This window comes from Panulirus ornatus, chromosome 20 (assembly GCF_036320965.1).
Source record: "Panulirus ornatus isolate Po-2019 chromosome 20, ASM3632096v1, whole genome shotgun sequence".
In the NCBI taxonomy this organism is placed as follows: domain Eukaryota; kingdom Metazoa; phylum Arthropoda; class Malacostraca; order Decapoda; family Palinuridae; genus Panulirus; species Panulirus ornatus.
In genome coordinates, this window is record NC_092243.1 from 78,591,219 (window position 1) to 78,608,848 (window position 17,630).

Genomic DNA, 17,630 nt, shown 5'->3' on the forward strand with positions numbered 1-17,630 from the left:
ACCGACTGGCTGTATGAGTGGTTAGGTGGCCAGGCACACTATACTTGTTATAAGTGAGTAGTGAGGGCTCCACCCACACCGATTGGCTGTATGAGTGGTTAGGTGGCCAGGCACACTATACTTGTTATAAGTGAGTGGTGAGGACTCCACCCACACCGACTGGCTGCATGAGTGGTTAGGTGGCCAGGCACACTATACTTGTTATAAGTGAGTAGTGAGGGCTCCACCCACACCGATTGGCTGTATGAGTGGTTAGGTGGCCAGGCACACTATACTTGTTATAAGTGAGTGGTGAGGGCTCCACCCACACCGACTGGCTGCATGAGTGGTTAGGTGGCCAGGCACACTATACTTGTTATAAGTGAGTAGTGAGGGCTCCACCTACACCGACTGGCTGTATGAGTGGTTAGGTGGCCGGGCACACTATATCTTGTTATGAGTGTTGAGGGCTTCTCCCACACCGGCTGGTTGTATGAATGGTCAGGTGGCAGGGCACACTGTGTCTTGTTATAAGTGAGTGGTAAGGGCTCCACCCACACCGGCTGGTTGTATGATTGTTCAGGTGGAAAGATGCACTATACTTGTTATAAGTGAGTAGTGAGGGCTCCACCCACACCGGCTGGACTTATATGTGGTCAGGTGGCCGGGCACACTATATCTTGTTATAAGTGAGTGGTGAGGGTTTCACCCACACAGGCAGGTCGTATGAGTGATCAGGTAGCTGGGCACATTATATCTTGTTATAAGTGAGTGGTGAGAGCTCCACCCTCACTGGCTGGTTGTATGAGTGGTCAGGTGGCTTTGCACACTACATCTTGTTATAAGTGAGTGGTGAGGGCTCCACCCACACCGGCTGATTGTATGAGTGGTCAGGTGGGAGGGCGGGCTATATCTTGTTATGAGTGGTGAGGGCTCCACCCACATCAGCCGGTTGCATGAGTGGTCAGGTGGCCGGGCACACTATATCTTGTTATAAGTAAGTGGTGAGGGCTCCACCCACACCGGCTGGTTGTATGAGTGGTCAGGTGGCCGGGCACATTATATCTTGTTGTAAGTGAGTGGTGAGGCTGCACTCATACCGGCTGGTTGTATGAGTGGTCAGGTGGCCGAGCACATTATATCTTGTTATAAGTGAGTGGTGAAGCTCCACCCACACTGGCTGGTTGTATGAGTGGTCAGGTGGCCGGGCATACTATATCTCGTTATAAGTGAGTGGTGAAGGTCCACCCACACTGGCTGGTTGTATGAGTGGTCAGGTGGCAGGGTGCACTATATCTCGTTATAAGTGAGTGGTGAGGGCACCAGCTGTTGTAAGTAGTGTCGGGGGAGGAGGTTCATAGTACAATAATCCAGGTAACCAAGCAGTATGTGCTTGGTGAGGTCCCATATAACATACACTGCTGCTCCTCCTCCTCTAATGACCCACCATGTATGTATATAGTGGGTAATGAGTTGATTATCGCCAGGAGCGTAAGCCACATCATTAATAAACCAATCCAAAGTAGGCGGTATGTGACGTAGTGGTCACGTGCTCAGTGTTCGCCATGTTTACTCCAATGGCGGTGCGCGATTCATAATACTTGGGGGCCATTGTTGGGCCATGTCAACAAACTACTCGTGAACTCCTAAGACATATTGGTCATCACTGGTCCTCCTCATCCATAACAAGGGTAAGTATCATAAAATGATGTAATAAGTTATTTCATGTTAAACTTGATTGATTCTTAGCTGGAAAAGAATGCTTTATAAAGCTGTTATTAAGTTCACATGAGCTGGGGATGGCCAGGTATGACAGCCCACAAAACTCATATAAAAATGAAATCAAATTAATGAGGGAGAGTGGTTGTTGGTCCTCCATCTGGCAGGATATACTGCCCTTATCACCATCTCTGCCACTTTGGTTAGGTTAGGGTAGATTTGTCATGTTAGGGTAGGTAGGGTACGTTAGATTAGGTTAGGTTAGGTTAGGTTAAGTTAAAGGATAGGTTGGTTAGGTCAGGTTAGAGGGTAGGTTCGTCATGTTAGGTTAGGTTAGGTTAAAGGATAGGTTTGTTAGGTTAGGTTATGTTAGAGGGTAGGTTTGTTAGGTTAGGTTAGGTTAGAGGGTAGGTTTGTTAGGTTAGGTTAGGTTAGAGGATAGGTTGTTAGGTTAGGTTAGAGGGTAGGTTTGTTAGGTTAGGTTAGAGGGTTGGTTTGTTAGGTTAGAGGGTAGGTTAGGTTAGGTTAGAGGGTAGGTTTGTCATGTTATGTTAGATTAGGTTAGAGGGTAGGTTTGTTAGGTTAGGTTAGAGGGTAGGTTTGTTAGGTTAGTTTAGAGGGTAGGTTTGTCATGTTATGTTATGATAGGTTAGAGGGTAGGTTTGTTAGGTTCGATTAGAGGGTAGGTTTGTTATGTTAGGTTAGGTTAGAGGGTAGGTTTGTTATGTTAGGGTGGGTTAGGTTAAATGGTAGGTTTGTTATGTTAGGTTACAGGGTAGGTTTTTCATGTTGTGTTATGCTAGGTTACAGGGTAGGTTTGTTATGTTAGGTTGGGTTAGGTTAGAGGGTAGATTTGTTATGTTAGGGTGGGTTAGGTTAGAGGGTAGGTTTGTTATTGTTAGGGTGGGTTAGGTTAGAGGGTAGGTTTGTTAGGTTAGGGTGGGTTAGGTTAGAGGGTAGGTTTGTTATGTTAGGGTGGGTTAGGTTAGAGGGTAGGTTTGTTGTGTTAGGGTGGGTTAGGTTAGAGGGTAGGTTTGTTATGGTAGGGTAGGTTAGAGTGTAGGTTTGTTAGGTTAGATTAGAGGGTAGGTTTGTTATGTTAGGGTGGGTTAGATTACAGGGGTAGATTTGTTATGTTATGTTAGGTTAGATTAGAGGGTAGGTTTGTTAGGTTAGGTTAGATTGTAGGTTTGTTAGGGTAGGATAGAGAGTAGGTTTGTTATGTTAGGTTAGGTTAGAGTGTAGGTTTGTTATGTTAGGTTAGATTAGAGGGTAGGTTTGTTATGTTATGCTAGGTTAGAGTGTAAGTTTGTTAGGTTAGATTATAGGGTAGATTTGTTAGGTTAGGTTAGGTTATAAGGTAGGTTTGTTAGGTTAGGTTAGGTTAGAGGGTAGGTTTGTTAGGGTAGGTTAGAGAGTAGGTTTATGTTAGGTTAGGTTAGAGTTTAGATTTGTTAGGTTAGGTTAGAGGGTAGGTTTGTTATGTTAGGTTAGAGGGTAGGTTTGTTACATTATGTTAGGTTAGGTAAGGTTAGAGGGTAGGTTTGTTAGGTTAAGTTAGTTTAGAGGGTAGGTTTGTTAGGTTAGGTTAGAGGGTAGGTTTGTTAGGTTAGGTTAAGTTATGTTAGAGGGTAGGTTTGTTATGTTAGGTTAGGTTAAGTTAGGTTAGAGTGTAGGTTTGTTAGGTTAGAGGGTAGGATTGTTATATTAGGTTAGGTAAGGTTAGAGGGTAGGTTTGTTATGTTAGGTTAGGTTAAGTTAGGTTAGAGGGTGGGTTTGTTAGGTTAGGTTAGAGGGTAGGTTTGTTAGGTTAGGTTAGAGGGTAGGTTTGTAATGTTAGGTTAGGTTAGAGGGTAGGTTTGTTATGTTAGGTCAGGTTAGAGGGTAGGTTTGTTATGTAAGGTTAGATGGTAGGTTTGTTAGGTTAGGTTAGAGGGTTAGTTTGTTATGTTAGGTTAGGTTAAGTGATGTTAGAGGGTAGGTTTGTTAGGTTAGGTTAAGTTAGGTTAGAGGGTAGGTTTGTTATGTTAGGTTAGAGGGTAGGATTGTTATATTAGTTTAGGTAAGGTTAGAGGGTAGGTTTGTTATGTTATGTTAGATTAAGTTAGGTAGAGGGTGGGTTTGTTATGTTAGGTTAGAGGGTAGGTTTGTATGTTTGGTCAGGTTAGATGGTACGTTTATTATGTTAGGTTAGAGGGTAGGTTTGTTAGGTTAGGATAGAGAGTAGGTTTGTTAGGTTAGGTTAGAGGGTAGGTTTGTTAGGTTAGGTTAGAGGGTACGTTTGTTAGGTTAGTTTAGGTTAGGGTGGATTAGGTTAGGTTAGAAGGTAGGTTTGTTATGTTAGGTTTGGTTAGAGGGTAAGTTTGTTAGGTTTGGTTAGAGAGTAGGTTTGTTATGTTAGGGTAAGTTATGTTAAAGTAGGTTGTTATGTTAGGGTGGGTTTGTTATATTAGGGTAGGTTTGTTGGGTTAGGGTATGTTTGTTAAGTTAGGTTAAGTCAGGTTGGAGTGTAGATTTGTTAGGTTTGTTAGGGTAGGTTTGTTAGGTTAAGGTGGGTTTGATAGGGTAGGGTAGGTTTGTTTGGTTAGGTCAGGTTAGGGGATAGGTTTATGTTTGTTAGGGTAGGTTTGTTAGGTTAGGCCTCATAGTTTGTTAGGTTAGGGTAAGTTTGTTTTGTTAGGTGTGTTTGTTATATATGGGTAGGTTTGTTAAATAAGGTGGAGTAGGTTTGTTCGATCAGGGTAGGCTTTTTATGTAAGGGTAGGTTTGTTTGGTTAGGTAGGTTTGTTATGTTAGGGTAGGTTTGTTAGGTTAGAGGATAGGTTTGTTAGGTTAGAGGATAGGTTTGTTAGGGTAGGTTTGTTTGGTTAGGTGGGTATGTTAGAGTAGGTTTATTAGGTTAGACTAGGTTAGGTTAGAGGGTAGGTTTGTTATGTTAGGGTAGGTTTGTTAGGTTAGGGGGTAGGTTTGTTAGGTTAGTGTAAGGAGTAGGCTTGTTAGGGTAGAGTGGGTTTGTTAGGTTAGGGTAGGTTTGTTAGGTTAGTGTAGGAGGTGGGTTTGTTAACAGGTTAGGGTAGGTTTTGTTATGTAATGGTGGGTTTGTTAGGTTAGGGTATGTTTGTTAGGTTAGGGTAGGTTTGTTATGTTGGGTTAGGTTAGGTTTGTTAGTTTAGGTCAGGGTAGAGGGTAGATTTTTATGTATGGTTGGGTTTGTTAGTTTAGGGTATGTTTATTGTTAGGGTATGTTTGTTAGGTTAGGGTAGATTTGTATGTTAGGGTAGGTTTGTTAGGTTAGAGTAGGTTTATTATGTTTGGGTAGGTTTGTTAGGTTACGTTTGTTCATGTTAGAGTAGGTTTGCTACGCTTGTTTTATATTACAGTAAGTCTGTTAGGTAAGAGTAGGTTTGATACATTAGGGTTGGTTTGTTAGGTTTGGTTTTGTCATGTTAGGGTAAGTTTGTTAGGTTAGGCTTGTTAGGTTAGATTAGGTTTGTTAGGTTAGGGTAGGTTTGTTAGGTTAGGTTAGGTTTGTTAGGTTTGGATAGGTTTATTAGGTTAGATAGGTTTGTTAGGTTAGGATAGGTTTGTAGGTTAGGTTTGGTTTGTTAGGGTAGGGTAGGTTTGTTAGGTTAGATTTGGTGTATGTTAGGGTAGGTTTGGTTTATGTTAGGGTAGGTTTGGTTTGTTAGGTTCTTTTAGTTTTTATGGGTTAGTTTTGGTTTGTTAGGCTAGGTTACATTTGGTTTAGTTCATTAGGCTAGGTTAGGTTTGGTGTGTTAGAATTGGTTTTGGTTGGTTGGTTTTGTTTTTCTGATGGTTTTTGATGTCATTTCAATGACTCTGACCTTCATTTCTTCACACATCACTGTTGTGATTTTCCCTACCCAAAACCCCAGTTCCCACTGGGATCCACCATTATCATTGGGGGTATATCTCAGAAGGTTGTGAATTGCAGTAGAAATGAAGGTCAGAACCATGCAAAACATGTCTGACTGTTGGAAAAACATAATTTCAATTGCCAGATATATGGATGTTTGGAACTAATTTTACCTGAACAATAACTTCCGAGATAAGGAATACATAGTAGGTGTAAGAGATTACCAAAATGTATACTATTTAGAGAGAAAAAGCTGAAACTATCAGAATGGGTGGGTACATGGAAAATGGAATTCACTACAAATAAATGCAGAACACGTAGTGTGGGTAAAGACAGGAACACTGATTATAAACTGGACAGTATTACTATTGGTAAAACAGAATGCAAAAGAGGTTTAGGAGTACTGGTGAGCAAGGATCCTAAGCTGCGGCAACAATGTATTAAAGTGTATGAGAAGACTAATAGGATGTTAGGGTTCATTAATAGGACTATTAGAAGTAAAACTCGTAGAGTGTTATTGTGTTGGTGAGACCCCATTTGGATTATGCGGTACAGTTTGGGGCTCCATACTATGCGATATAGATTGTTTAGAGAGGTGGAAGGAGACATCACGCACCCCTGCTGCAAACTGACATTCGTTGAGAACCAATCACTTTCCTCTCTTCCTACTCGTACGCATGCCTTACAGCCTCAATAAAAACTTTTCGCTGCTTCTAGCAACTTGCCTCCCACACCATTTACTCTTAATACCTTCCACTGAGCATCTCTGTCAACTCTATCATATGCCTTCTCCAGATCCATAAATGCTACATACAAATCCATTTGCTTTTTTAAGTATTTTTCATGCATTCTTCAAAGCAAACACCTGATCCACACATCCTTTACAACTTCTGAAACCACACTGCTCTTCCCCAGTCTGATGCTCTGTACATGCTTTCACCCTCTCAATCAATACCCTCCCATATAATTTCCCAGGAATACTCAACAGACTTATATCTCTGTAAGTTGAGCACTGACCTTTATCCTCTTTGCCTTTGTACACTGGCACTATGCATGCATTCTGACAATCCTCAGGCACCTCTCCATGAGTCATACATACAGTAGGTATCCTTACCAACCAGTCAACAACACAGTCACCCTCATTTTTAATAAATTCCACTGCAGTACCATCCAAACCCGCTGCCTTGCCGGCTTTCATCTTCCGTAAAGCTTTTACCACCTCTTCTCTGTTTACCAAATCATTCTCCCTAATCCCCTCACTTTGCACACCTCCTTGACCAAAACACCCTATATCTGCCTCTCTATCATCTGATACATTCAACAAACCTTCAAAATACTCACTCCATCTCCTTCTCACATCACCAATACTTGTTATTACCTCCCCACTAGCCCTCTTCATCTATGCTCCCATTTGTTCTCTTGTCTACGCACTTCATTTACCTCCTTCAAAAACATCTTTTTATTCTCCCTAAGATTTAATGATACTCTCTCACCTCAACTCTCATTTGCCCTCTTTTTCACCTCTTGCACCTTTCTCTTGGCTTCCTACCTCTTTCTTTTATCATCTCCTAGTCATTTGCACTATTTCCCTGCAAAACTTGTCCAAAAGCCTCTCTCTTCTCTTTCACTAATAATCTTACTTCTTCATCCCACCACTCTCTACCCTTTCTAATCTGCCCACCTCCCACCTTTTTCAAGCCACAAGCATCTTTTGCACAAGCCATCACTGATTCCCTGAATACATCCTATTCCTACCCCACTCCCCTTACATCCTTTGCTCTAACCTTTTTCCATTATGCACTCAGTCTCTCCTGGTACTTCCTCACACAAGTCTCTTTCCAAAGCTCACTTACTAACACCACTCTCTTCACCCCAACATTCTCTCTTCTTTTCTGAAAACCTCAACAAATCTTCACCTTTGCCTTCATAAGATAATGATCAGACATACCTCCAGTTACACCTCTCAACACATTAACATCCAAAAGTCTCTCTTTCATGTGCCTATCAATTAACATGTAATCCAATAATGCTCTTTGGCCATCTCTCCTACTTACATATGTATAATGATGTATATCTTTCTTTTTATACCAGGTATTCCCAATCACCAGTCCTTTTTAAGCACATAAATCTACAAGCTCCTCACCATATCCATTTACAACACTAAACACCCCATGTACACCAATTATTCCCTCAACTGCCACATTACTCACCTTTGCATTCAAATCACCCTTCACTATAACCTGGTCTCGTGCATCAAAACTACTAACACACTCACTCAGCTGCTCCCAAAACACTTGCCTCTCATGATCTTTCTTCTCATGTCCAGGTGCATAGGCACCAATAATCACCCATCTCTTTCCATCTACTTTCAGTTTTACTCATTTCAATCTAGAGTTTACTTTCTTACACTCTATCACATACACCCACAACTCCTGTTTCAGGATTAGTGCTACTCCTTCCCTTGCTCTTGACCTCTCACCAACCTGTGACTTTACTCCCAAAACATTCCCAAACCACTCTTCTCCTTTACCCTTGAGCTTCGTCTCACTCAGAGCCAAAACATCCAGGTTCCTTTCCTCAAACATACTACCTATCTCTCCTTTTTTCTTGGTTACATCCACGCACATTTAGACATCCCGATCTGAGCCTTTGGGGAGGATGAGCACTCCCTGTGTGACTCCTTCTTCTGTTTCCCATTTTAGAAAGTTAGAATACAAGGAGGGGAGGGTTTCTAGCCCCCCGCTCCCATCCCCTTTAGTCGCCTTCTACGACATGTGAGGAATGCGTGGGAAGTATTCTTTCTCCCCTATCCCCAGGGATAATATATATATATATAAAATATATATATATATCTTTTCATGTTATTCACCATTTCCCGCGTTAGTGAGGTAGCGTTAAGAATAGAGGACTGAGCCTTTGAGGGAAATCCTTACTTGGCCCCCTTCGCTGTTCCTTCTTTTAGAAAATTAAAAACAAGAGGGGAAGATTTCCAGCTCCCCGCTCCCTTCCCTTTTAGTTGCCTTCTACAACATGCAGGGAATACATGGGAAGTATTTTTTCTCCCCTATCCCCAGGGATGTACATATACATGCACAGGCATATACATTTATTTATTTTGCTTTGTCACTGTCTCCCGCGTTAGCGAGGTAGCGCAAGGAAACAGACGAAAGAATGGCCCAACCCGCCCACATACACATGTATATACATACACATCCACACACGCAAATATACATACCTATACATCTCAATGTACACATATATATACACACACAGACATATACATATATACACATGTACATAATTCATACTGTCTGCCTTTATTTGTTCCCATCGCCACCTCGCGACACATGGAATAACATCCCCCTCCTTCTCATGTGTGCGAGGTAGCGCTAGAAAAAGACACCAAAGGCCCCATTCGTTCACACTTGGTCTCTAGCTGTCATGTAATAATGCACCGAAACCACAGCTCCCTTTCCACATCCAGGCCCCACACAACTTTCCATGGTTTACCCCAGACGCTTCACATGCCCTGGTTCAATCCATTGACAGCACATCGACCCTGGTATACCACATCGATCCAATTCACTCTATTCCTTGCATGCCTTTCACCCTCCTGCATGTTCAGGCCCCGATCACTCAAAATCTTTTTCATTCCATCTTTCCACCTCCAATTTGGTCTCCCACTTCCCCTCGTTCCCTCCACCTCTGACACATATATCCTCTTGGTCAATCTTTCCTCACTCATTCTCTCCATGTGACCAGACCATTTCAAAACACCCTCTTCTGCTCTCTCAACCACACTCTTTTTATTTCCACACATCTCTCTTACCCTATTATTACTTACTCGATCAAACCACCTCACACCACATATTGTCCTCAGACACCTCATTTCCAGCACATCCACCCTCCTGCGCACAACTCTATCCATAGCCCACGCCTTGCAACCATACAACATTGTTGGAACCACTATTCCTTCAAACATACCCATTTTTGCTTTCCGAGATAATGTTCTCGACTTCCAAACATTCTTCAAGGCTCCCAGAACTTTCTCCCCCTCCCCCACCCTATGATTCACTTCCGCTTCCATGGTTCCATCCGCTGCCAGATCCACTCCCAGATATCTAAAACACTTTACTTCCTCCGGTTTTTCTCCATTCAAACTTACCTCCCAATTGACTTGACCGTCAACCCTACTGTACCTAATAACCTTGCTCTTATTCACATTTACTCTTAACTTTCTTCTTTCACACACTTTACCAAACTCAGTCACCAGCTTCTCCAGTTTCTTACATGAATCAGCCACCAGTGCTGTATCATCAGCGAACAACAACTGACTCACTTCCCAAGCTCTCTCATCCACAACAGACTGCATACTTGCCCCTCTTTCCAAAACTCTTGCATTCACCTCCCTAACAACCCCATCCATAAACAAATTAAACAACCATGGAGACATCACACACCCCTGCCGCAAACCTACATTTACTGAGAACCAATCACTTTCCTCTCTTCCTACACGTACACATGCCTTACATCCTCGATAAAAACTTTTCACTGCTTCTAATAACTTGCCTCCTACACCATATATTCTTAATACCTTCCACAGAGCATCTCTATCAACTCTATCATATACCTTCTCCAGATCCATAAATGCTACATACAAATCCATTTGTTTTTCTAAGTATTTCTCACATACATTCTTCAAAGCAAACACCTGATCCACACAACCTCTACCACTTCTGAAACCACACTGCTCTTCCCCAATCTGATGCTCTGTACATGCCTTCACCCTCTCAATCAATACCCTCCCATATAATTTCCCAGGAATACTCACTCTTATCCCCTTTGTCTTTGTACAATGGCACTATGCACGCATTCTGCCAATCCTCAGGCACCTCACCATGAATCATACATACATTAAATAACCTTACCAACCAGTCAACAATACAGTCACCCCCTTTTTTAATAAATTCTACTGCAATACCATCCAAACCTGCTACCTTGCCGGCTTTCATCTTCCGTAAAGCTTTTACTACCTCTTCTCTATTTACCAAATCATTTTCCCTAACCCTCTCACTTTGCACACCACCTCGACCAAAACACCCTATATCTGCCACTCTATCATCAAACACATTCAACAAACCTTCAAAATACTCACTCCATCTCCTTCTCACATCACCACTACTTGTTATCATCTCCCCATTAGCCCCCTTCACTGAAGTTCCCATTTGCTCCCTTGTCTTACGCACTTTATTTACCTCCTCCCAAAACATCTTTTTATTCTCCCTGAAATTTAATGATACTCTCATTTGCCCTCTTTTTCACCTCTTGCACCTTTCTCTTGACCTCCTGCCTCTTTCTTTTATATCTCTTCCACTCATTTGCATTATTTCCCTGCAAAAATCGTCCAAATGCCTCTCTCATCTCTTTCACTATTAATCTTACTTCTTCATCCCACCACTCACTACCTTTTCTAATCAACCCACCTCCCACGCTTCTCATGCCACAAGCATCTTTTGCGCAAGCCATCACTGCTTCCCTAAATACATCCCATTCCTCCCCCACTCCCCTTACCTCCTTTGTTCTCACCTTTTTCCATTCTGTACTCAGTCTGTCCTAGTACTTCCTCACACAAGTCTCCTTCCCAAGCTCACTTACTCTCACCACTCTCTTCACTCCAACATTCTCTTTTCTTTTCTGAAAACCCCCACAAATCTTCACCTTCGCCTCCACAAGATAATGATCAGACATCCCTCCAGTTGCGCATATTACAGAAAATCATATTACAGAAAAAAGGAGAAAAAAATTGGGAGTAATCATATGTGATAACATTAGCTTGAGCCTCCACAACAAAAGAACTACTGCATTTCATAATATGGTAGGATGGATTTGTGATGCTTCGTGACAGGAGAGGAGAAACTGATGATGAAACTCCTCCCAGTACATACTCATCAGACTAAGATACTGATGTGTACAGAGATCCACCAAAGTTTCTAACTGCATGAACTGAACTTCTCCAAGTATTAGCAATTTCTAAGTTCTTCTCAAAAGTATCCTTGTTGTGTACTTCAAAGGTGAGAGTAACTCTCATTCTTTTTTCTTATTTTCTGACAATGGATAAGCGTACAGTGTAAAGTAAGCCAGGTGAGTCCTTGATTCCTGAACTCCTGCTTTCATGCAAACACAGCCAGCTAAGTCTGAGGCCTTCAACACTTGAGTTTTTCTTTTACACAATATGCCATCATCTTCACTCGACATTGTCAAGCTGGACTTGTCAATTCGAACATTGTACAATTTACGTCTCTGTTTATATTGCTTAAATTTGTCTTGTAGGTGCCACACAACTGCTTCCCTATCAACCTCCATGGTTGAATTTGCACTACTCGGATAATATATATTCATTTATTTAATTATTTTACTTTGTCGCTGTCTCCCACATTGGCGAGGTAGTGCAAGGAAACAGACAAAATAATTGCCCAACCCATCTACATACACATGTATATACATACACGTCCACACACGCAAATATACATAACTATACATCTCAACGTATACATATATATACACACACAGACATATACATATATACACATGTAGATAATTCGTACTGTCTGCTTTTATTCATTCCCATTGCCACCCTGTCACACATGAAATAACAACCCCATCCCCCCCGCATGTGTGTGAGGTAGCTCTAGGAAAAGACAGCAAAGGCCACATTTGTTCACACTCAGTCTCTAGCTGTCATGTAATAATGCACCAAAACCACAGCTTCGTTTCCACATCCAGGCCCCACAGAACTTTCCATGGTTTACTCCAGATGCTTCACATGCTCTGATTCAATCCATTGACAGCACGTCGACCCCAGTATACCACATCGTTCCAATTCACTCTATTCCTTGCACGCCTTTCACCCTCCTGCATGTTCAGGCCCTGATCACTCAAAATCTTTTTTACTCCATCTTTCCACCTCCAATTTGGTCTCCCACTTCTCCTCGTTCCCTCCACCTCTGACACATATATCCTCTTTGTCAATCTTTCCTCACTCATTCTCTCCATGTGGCCAAACCATTCAAAACACCCTCTTCTGCTCTCTCAACCACAATATTTTTATTACCACACATCTCTCTTACCCTATTATTACTTACTCGATCAAACCACCTCACACCACATATTGTCCTCAAACATCTCATTTCCAGCACATCCACCCTCCTGCGCACAACTCTATCTATAGCCCATGCCTCACAACCATATAACATTGTTGGAACCACTTTTCCTTCAAACATACCCATTTTTGCTTCCTGAGATAATATTCTCGACTTCCAAACATTCTTCAACGCTCCCAGAATTTTCGCCCCCTCCCCCCACCCTATGATTCCCCTCTGCTTCCATGGTTCCATCCGCTGCCGAATCCACTCCCAGATATCTAAAACACTTCACTTCCTTCAGTTTTTCTCCATTCTTACTTACCTTCCAGTTGACTTGTCCCTCAACCCTACTGTACCTAATAACCTTGCTATTATTCACATTTACTCTCAGCTTTCTTCTTTCATACACTTTACCAAACACAGTCACCAGCTTCTGCAGTTTCTCACATGAATCAGCCACCAGCGCTGTATCATTAGGGCACAACAACTGACACACTTCCCAAGTTCTCTCATCCACAACAGACTGCATACTTGTCCCTCTTTCCAAAACTCTTGCATTCATCTCCCTAACAACCCCATCCATAAACAAATTAAACAACGATGGAGACATCATGCACCCCTGCCGCAAACCAACATTCACTGAGAACCAATCACTTTCCTCTCTTCCTACACGTACACATGCCTTACATCCTCGATAAAAACTTTTCACTGCTTCTAACAACTTACCTCCCGCACCATATATTCTTAATACCTTCCATAGAGCATCTCTATGAAATCTATCATATGCTTTCCCCAGATCCATAAATGCTACATACAAATCCATTTGCTTTTCTAAGTATTTCTCGCATACATTTGTCAAAGCAAACACCTGATCCACAAATCTTCTACCACTGCTGAAACCACACTGCTTTTCCCCAATCTGATGCTCTGTACATGCCTTCACCCTCTCAATCAATACCCTCCCATATAATTTCCCAGGAATACTCAACATACTTATACCTCTGTAATTTGAGCACTCACTCTTATCCCCTTTGCCTTTGTACATTTGCACTATGCAAGAATTCTGCCAATACTCAGGCATCTCACCATGAGTCATACATACTTTAAAGAACCTTACCAGTAAGTGAACAATACAGTCACCCCCTTTTCTAATAAATTCCACTGCAATACCAGAATTCCGCCAATACTCAGGCATCTCACCATGAGTCATACATACTTTAAATAACCTTACCAACAAGTGAACAATACAGTCACCCCCTTTTCTAATAAATTCCACTGCAATACCATCCAAACCCGCTGCCTTGCCGGCTTTCATCTTCCGCAAAGCTTTTACTACCTCTTCTATGTTTCCCAAATCATTCTCCCCAACCCTCTCACTTTGCACACCACCTCGACCAAAACACCCTATATCTGCCACTCTATCATCAAACATTCAATAAACCTTCAAAATACTCACGCCATCTTCTCACATCACCACTACATCTTATCACCTCCCCATTAGCCCCCTTCACTGATGTTCCCATTTGTTCCCTTGTCTTACGCACTTTATTTACCTCCTTCCAAAACATATATATATATGGGAGGGTATTGATTGAGAGGGTGAAGGCATGTACAGAGCATCAGATTGGGGAAGAGCAGTGTGGTTTCAGAAGTGGTAGAGGATGTGTGGATCAGGTGTTTGCTTTGAAGAATGTATGTGAGAAATACTTAGAAAAGCAAATGGATTTGTATGTAGCATTTATGGATCTGGAGAAGGCATATGATAGAGTTGATAGAGATGCTCTGTGGAAGGTATTAAGAATATATGGTGTGGGAGGCAAGTTGTTAGAAGCAGTGAAAAGTTTTTATCGAGGATGTAAGGCATGTGTACGTGTAGGAAGAGAGGAAAGTGATTGGTTCTCAGTGAATGTAGGTTTGCGGCAGGGGTGTGTGATGTCTCCATGGTTGTTTGATTTGTTTATGGATGGGGTTGTTAGGGAGGTGAATGCAAGAGTTTTGGAAAGAGAGGCAAGTATGAAGTCTGTTGGGGATGAGAGAGCTTGGGAAGTGAGTCAGTTGTTGTTCAGGCCCCGATCACTCAAAATCTTTTTCACTCCATCTTTCCACCTCCAATTTGGTCTCCCACTCAAACATCTCATTTCCAGCACATCCACCCTCCTGCGCACAACTCTGTCCATAGCCCACGCCTCGCAACCATACAACATTGTTGGAACCACTATTCCTTCAAACATACCCATTTTTGCTTTCTGAGATAATGTTTTCGACTTCCACACATTCTTCAAGGCTCCCAGAATTTTCGCCCCCTCCCCCACCCTATGATTCACTTCCGCTTCCATGGTTCCATCCGCTGTCAAATCCACTCCCAGATATCTAAAACAATTCACTTCCTCCAGTTTTTCTCCATTCAAACTCACCTTCCAATTGACTTGACCCTCAACCCTACTTTACCTAATAACATTGCTCTTATTCACATTTACTCTCAACTTTCTCCTTTCACACACTTTACCAAACTCAGTCACCAGCTTCTGCAGTTTCTCACATGAATCTGCCACCAGTGCTGTATCATCAGCGAAGAACAACTGACTCACTTCCCAAGCTCTCTCATCCACAACAGACTGCATACTTGCCACTCTTTCCAAAACCCTTGCATTCACCTCCCTAACAACCCCAGCCATAAACAAATTAAACAACCATGAAGACATCACACACCCCTGCCACAAACCTACATTCACTGAGAACCAATCACTTTCCTCTCTTCCTACATGTACACATGCCTTACATCCCCAATAAAAACTTTTCACTGCTTCTAACAACTTGCCTCCCTCCCCAAATATTCTTTATCCACAGAGCATCTCTATCAACTCTTATCATATGCCTTCCCAGATCCATAAATGCTACATACAAATCCAGTTGTCTTTCTAAGTACTTCTCACATACATTCTTCAAAGCAAACACCTGATCCACACATCCTCTACCACTTCTGAAACCACACTGCTCTTCCCCAATCTGATGCTCTGTACATGCCTCCACCCTCTCAATCAATACCCTCCCATATAATTTCTCAGGAATACTCAACAAACTTATACATCTGTAGTTTGAGCACTCACCTTTGTCCCCTTTGCCTTTGTACAATGGCACTATGCAAGCATTCCGCCAGTCCTCAGGCACCTCACCATGAATCATACATACATTGAATAACCTTACCAACCAGTAAACAGTACAGTCACCCCCTTTTTTAATAAATTCCAGTGCAATGCCATCCAAACCTGCTGCCTTGCCGGCTTTCATCCTCTGCAGAGCTTTTACTACCTCTTATCTGTTTACCAAATCGTCCTCCCTAACCCTCTCACTTTGCACACCAACTCGACCAAAACACCCTATATCTGTCACTCTGTCATCAAACACATTCAACAAACCTTCAAAATACTCACTCCATCTCCTCACATCACCACTACTTGTTATCACCTCCCTATTAGCCCCCTTCACTGAAGTTCCCATTTGTTCCCTTGTCTTATGCACTTTAATTACTTCCCTCCAAAACATTTTTTTTTTTTTTTTTGCCACTGTCTCCCGCGTTAGCGAGGTAGCGCAAGGAAACAGACGAAAGAAATGGCCCAACCCACCCCCATACACATGTATATACATACGTCCACACACGCAAATATGCATACCTACACAGCTTTCCATGGTTTACCCCAGACGCTTCACATGCCCTGATTCAATCCACTGACAGCACGTCAACCCCGGTATACCGCATCGATCCAATTCACTCTATTCCTTGCCCTCCTTTCACCCTCCTGCATGTTCAGGCCCCGATCACACAAAATCTTTTTCACTCCATCTTTCCACCTCGAATTAGGTCTTCCAATTCTCCTCATTCCCTCCACCTCCGACACATATATCCTCTTGGTCAATCTTTCCTCACTCATTCTCTCCATGTGCCCAAACCATTTCAAAACACCCTCTTCTGCTCTCTCAACCACGCTCTTTTTTTTTCCACACATCTCTCTTACCCTTACGTTACTTACTCGATCAAACCACCTCACACCACACATTGTTCTCAAACATCTCATTTCCAGCACATCCATCCTCCTGCGCACAACTCTATCCATAGCCCACGCCTCGCAACCATACAACATTGTTGGAACCAACTATTCCTTGAACTTACCCATTTTTTGCTTTCCGAGATAAATGTCTCGACTTCCACACATTCTTCAAGGCTCCCAGAATTTTCGCCCCCATCCCCCCACCCTATGATTCCACTTCCGCTTCCATGGTTCCATCCCGCTGTAAATCACTCCAGATATCTAAAACAATTCACTTCCTCCAGTTTTTCTCCATTCAAACTCACCTTCCAATTGACTTGAACCCTCAACCATACTTTTACCTAATAACATTGCCTCTTATCCCATTACTCTCACTTTCTCCTTTCACACACTTTTTCCAAACTCAGTCACCAGCTTCTGCAGTTTCTCACATGAATCTTGCCCACCAGTGCTGTATCAATCAGCGGAAGAACAACTGACCACTACTTCCCAAGCTCTCTCATCCACAACAACTGCATACTTGCCACTCTTTCCAAAACCCTTTGCTTTCACCTCCCTAACGAAACCCCAGCCATAAACAAATTAACAAACATAAGACATCACAGCACCCCTGCCTACAAACCTACATTCACTGAGAACCAATCACTTTCCTCTCTTCCTACAGTACACATGCCTTACATTCCACCAATACAAAACTTTCACTGCTTCTAACAACTTGCCTCCCTCCCCATATTCTTTATCCACAGAGCAACTCTATCATACATCTTTAATATGCCTCCCGATCCATAAATCTACATACAAATCGCATTGTCTTTCTACGTAACTTTCTCACATACATTCCTCAAAAGCAAACCCTGATCCACACAT

At 42.4% G+C, this 17,630-nt stretch overlaps 1 protein-coding gene across 4 annotated transcripts in view; it reads left to right on the forward strand.

Annotated features, from left to right (window-relative positions):
* Positions 1–1,512: 1,512 nt before the first annotated feature.
* LOC139756163 (uncharacterized protein C2orf42) overlaps positions 1,513–17,630 on the forward strand; it is a 164,941-nt gene continuing 148,823 nt past the window's right edge. For all 4 annotated transcript variants that reach the window (XM_071675344.1, XM_071675347.1, XM_071675348.1 and 1 more), the window contains exon 1: positions 1,513–1,670. The gene's annotated coding sequence lies outside the window, so the exon portion shown is untranslated. The remainder of the gene's footprint in view (positions 1,671–17,630) is intronic.